General features: G+C 30.7%; 1 long non-coding RNA gene across 1 annotated transcript in view; it reads right to left on the bottom strand.

Annotated features, from left to right (window-relative positions):
• Window positions 1-3,363: 3,363 nt before the first annotated feature.
• Window positions 3,364-4,382, bottom strand: part of LOC105109287 (uncharacterized) — an 18,988-nt gene continuing 17,969 nt past the window's right edge. Inside the window, exon 3 of the long non-coding RNA XR_839219.1 lies at window positions 3,364-3,374. This is a non-coding gene — a long non-coding RNA (uncharacterized LOC105109287). The remainder of the gene's footprint in view (window positions 3,375-4,382) is intronic.

The following is a 4,382-nucleotide window of genomic DNA, read 5'->3' as shown; positions in this document are numbered from 1 at the left end:
AAATTCATTCCCGACAATGAGGTAAGTAGTGTCATTAAACTGTGTCATTCTAAAGCATATGGGAGTTATTTTTCATAAAAAAAAAACAGCTATAAAAATCTTTCAAAATAGATTTTATTGGCCTACCATGTTCAAGGACATCCATGTATTCTGCAAAACTTGTGAAAATTGTCAAAAAGTTTTGTTTTATAATTCTCAACTTTATGCATTCCCTAGAGAGCTAAGATCAAGATGGAGAAATCCTTATGGAGCCTGTGATATTGAGAATTCAATAAATGACAATGTTTTTAAGGAAAATGGACATCGTTTGAAAGCTTACTTTGATAATTTTCCTAGTGAAAATAAATCAACTAGTTTGAATGATCTTGTAGATAAAGGTTGATTATTTTGTTTTTTTTACATTGTTTTTGTGTTTCTTTTTGAGTGATTTTTTGATAGTTTCTCTCACCTCGGTCAAATGGCAGACAACAGTATTCCATAACTTAAGTCGGTTCTTTTAGTTTCCCATAATAACTGATTTCTGTGTATATATTTGTGCAATTCTTTGAATCTCTCTTCCAATTCTCATTTGAAAATGGACACTAATCTTAAAAAATTGAAAAAGTATTTTCCCGCTCTGACTCAAAATGCGATTACAAAAATTTATCGTGCTAGATGTGTAAGATTGAGATTGTTAATGAATCATGGAATTCCTAAAGATATTCGTTGGTTGATTGAAGCAAAGGTCCGATTATCAGGTGAGTCCTTTAATTCCTTCATTTCATTATCAGGTGAGTCCTCTAACTCCTTCATATCACACATGTCGGGAACAAGTAAAAGCACTTTTGCAAAGAAACGTCGTGCAAAACGACTGAAAGTCTGTCATCGATGTGCCAGATAGACTTGTAATGCACAATGTCGTTCTTTAGAAATGATATCTATAAACCGTGAACATAAAATACAATTCATTAAGGATGACCTGAGTAAGGAGAGTTTAGATAATCTTCTATTAACTCTTAAGACCCATCCTAGTGGAGATGTGCATTGTGGTTATTATGATAAGTTGTTGTCTTTTCAAATTCATGATTTATAGCCCCACTTTCTAACATCTTCTGCACGACAAATCATAATCTTTATTGCTACTGCTGAACAATTAATTAACCAACTACAATCTTTCATTCCTGTGATTGATCCTTCCATGAGTTGCATAAATTGGTCATCTAAGGGAAGCCGTAAAAAGCTTAAATTAGATTTAAGCCTTCATTTGTGAATCTTTATGTCTTTTGGTTTTATTGTTGTGTTTTGTTGTTTCCTATATTTGTTTTAGTGTGTTTCAGGTTTGTTAGTGTTCGTTATTTCAGGTGATATCTTCTATACTCTATCTTTCTACCTTAGAATATTGAGGACAATGTCTCATTTTGGTTGGCGGGAGAGGATAGTAGCTAAAAAAAAAGAAAAAAATAAATGTATTTTCTATTTCATAAAGCATGTGCAAAATTGCTGTTACTATGATGGCAGAGTAAAGGAGATCTTTTTATAACTCTTGAGACGCATCTTAGTAACCATTCTTAATAAGGTCTATCATAATACTTCTTGAAATATTCAGGTTTACAAACTCTTACATTACTATCACTTAATTCTGCTCATATACTCATTTAACATGTATTCTTAAACCTTAATTTACGCACACACACTTTAACATATGATTGTGGGTTGTATAATAGTTTATTACATTATTTATGTTCTTTTATTAAGGGAAAAGGGATAGTATATAATTAAAAAAAGAAAAACATAAAAACAAAAGGAATGATGATAATAAAAATATAGATAAGTTTGGTTTCGTAGCATCCCTAACCTAAGCAATTAAGCCCGAAGGGGTGTTTTAACACTTAATACCTTAAAGTCAACTGACTTGGGAGCTATTGGCCCAACGCTTGTTACATAGGTTGAGGAGAAAAGCTTAAGGGAATCAAATATTGCACTATCTACATATCAATATCTACGACCCGAGTTACTAAGCTCGTAGGAGTGTCTCAACACCTAATGCCCTAAGACCAACTGGTCTGGGAGTTATTAGCCAAAAGCTCGTTACATGGGTTAAAGATGCATGGTGTTTTAAGTTATATGTATATATATTTAAAAAAAAAAGAAAAAAGAAAGAAAAAAAATAATAATCTCAACTCAAGGAAGTTAACCTTAAATATTAGAACAAAAATTTTGTTTTCTTCTAAGAAAAGCTCCATAATTATATGTTGATATATTGAGTATAAAAGAAAGGTTTATTAATATCTTGTTAAGAGGTATTGAGCAGATATATAAATTTAATAAGAGTTTGTTTATCTAGATAGATTATTGGAAGTTGAATGATGAATACCTTGCTTTGTGGAATTTGCAAATTGTTTTTCTAATTTAACGCTTTGATTACTAGAGACTAGTAATAAGATGGTTGGGAGGTGTGATTAGTACTTAAAAGTGCATTTTTATCACGGTTTTATATTATCATTTTGCACTCGAAGTATCAATAACTCCTTAACTAAAACATGTTTTATAATTACGTATCTAATAATATAAGATACCTTTAATTTATGGTAAATGTTCATTTTAAATGCAGGCCTATCACCTAAATAAAAGGATTGATTGATTAATTTAATAAATAAAATTAAAATGACAAAGAGATGGCCAAACTTAAAAAAGAGATGTCGGTGCAATCCAAACCGGAACACTATTCGGTAATTGGATCATATTTAGAGTTGTAGATCTCAGATTTAGGTCTACTTTATATGGATGGAAAGGTAAGACATAGGTCTACAACTCTCATATGGGGCCTAAGATCTAAAAAGGCCATTTTCAAGTCCAAATTGTAGCAACAACAAGGAAGCCCGAATCTGTCTTCCAGCCCAAGCACTGTTCAGTATTTGACCAATATCTAGAGTTCTAGAAGTCCAAATGAGCTGAAGTTTTTACACAAGAAAGCTGAGACAATTTTCTATAACTTTCATGTTTCAAGTGGCTCCAATTTTGATGTTATCAATGACGTTTTGGGTAGACAAGAGAAGATAAGGATTGTCACCAAGTCAAGAGTTGGTCACCCACTCATCAATTAGTCATCAAATCAATAGTTCCCAATTTTGGCCTATAAAATAGTCATCAAATCAATAGTTCCAATTAGTCATCAAATCAATAGTTCCTAATTTTGGCCTATAAAAGGAGGCATTTGCCATGCATTTAGTCATCTTGGTTTCCAGATTAAGATCATGCTCTTACTTTCTCTTTTTATATTTTTTGTAATGTTTATGCTTTTCTTTCATTAATATCAAGTTTATGCCTTTCATTTCATTTCCTTTACTTAGTTAACTCTTATCTTATTTATATTCTTATTTTGTTTAATTATTTTTCTTTTTTTTTTATTATGTCTAGCTAAGTTTATTATGTCAAGGTAAAAAGGTTACATTAATGGTGTAAGAATAAGTATAGTGTAAACTTAATATGGACTTTAATGTTTGATACTAGGTGTCGGTTATACCATACAAACATGTTTTGTATTTGTTATCTTGTTCACTCTTTAATACTTTGCTTGTTAAATGACTAATCTTGACTTATATTGTATAACACTTAGTACAACAAATGCTTGACACTTTCATAGCCCATACTATATGGTATAACCGACACCTGAGCTATGAAAGGAACTTGATTTGTTGTGAACATAAGTTATAATCATGAATGCTTGACGAGATTTATAAGTATTAGCATTAATCGAATAAGATGACTAATGTAATCATGTTAACAATATATAATCTGATTGGAACCTCCTTTGTGTGTGATTTCCAATTGAATAATAAAAGTTTATACTATACTTGTTTGACATACCATTAGTGGATCCTCTAACCTTGACATTTGTTATTATCATTATTTAATCCTTACATTAATATTCCATCTCCAAGTTCTCATCTTCTTCTTCTTCTTCTCTTTCTTTATTATTATTACTACTACTACTACTACTACTACTACTACTACTACTACTACTACTACTACTACTACTACTACTACTACTACTACTACTACTATATTATTATTGTTGTTATTACTATTGTTGTTGTTTATAATTGTTGTTTATAATTTGTACAATTAACCTCGCTGTGGTTCAACCCGGTCTCGCCCGATTATTTATTACTTCGACACTACTGCATTTGGGAGAATGACACGACGAAAAGATTGATGTCTTCTCCCAAGTGTAGGAGTGTCGAAGTAATACATAACCTGGCAATACCGGGGTTGAACCACAGAGAGGTTAATTGTACAAATTATAAATAACAACAACAACAACAACAATAATATTAGTAGCAATAATAATAATAATAATAATAATAATAATAATAATAATAATAATAGTACTAATAATAGTA

The sequence above is a fragment of the Populus euphratica genome, unplaced genomic scaffold, assembly GCF_000495115.2.
Source record: "Populus euphratica unplaced genomic scaffold, PopEup_1.0 scaffold303.1, whole genome shotgun sequence".
Lineage (NCBI taxonomy): Eukaryota > Viridiplantae > Streptophyta > Magnoliopsida > Malpighiales > Salicaceae > Populus > Populus euphratica.
Note: the sequence above shows the minus strand (reverse complement) of the source record. Positions and strands in the feature narration are given on the sequence as shown.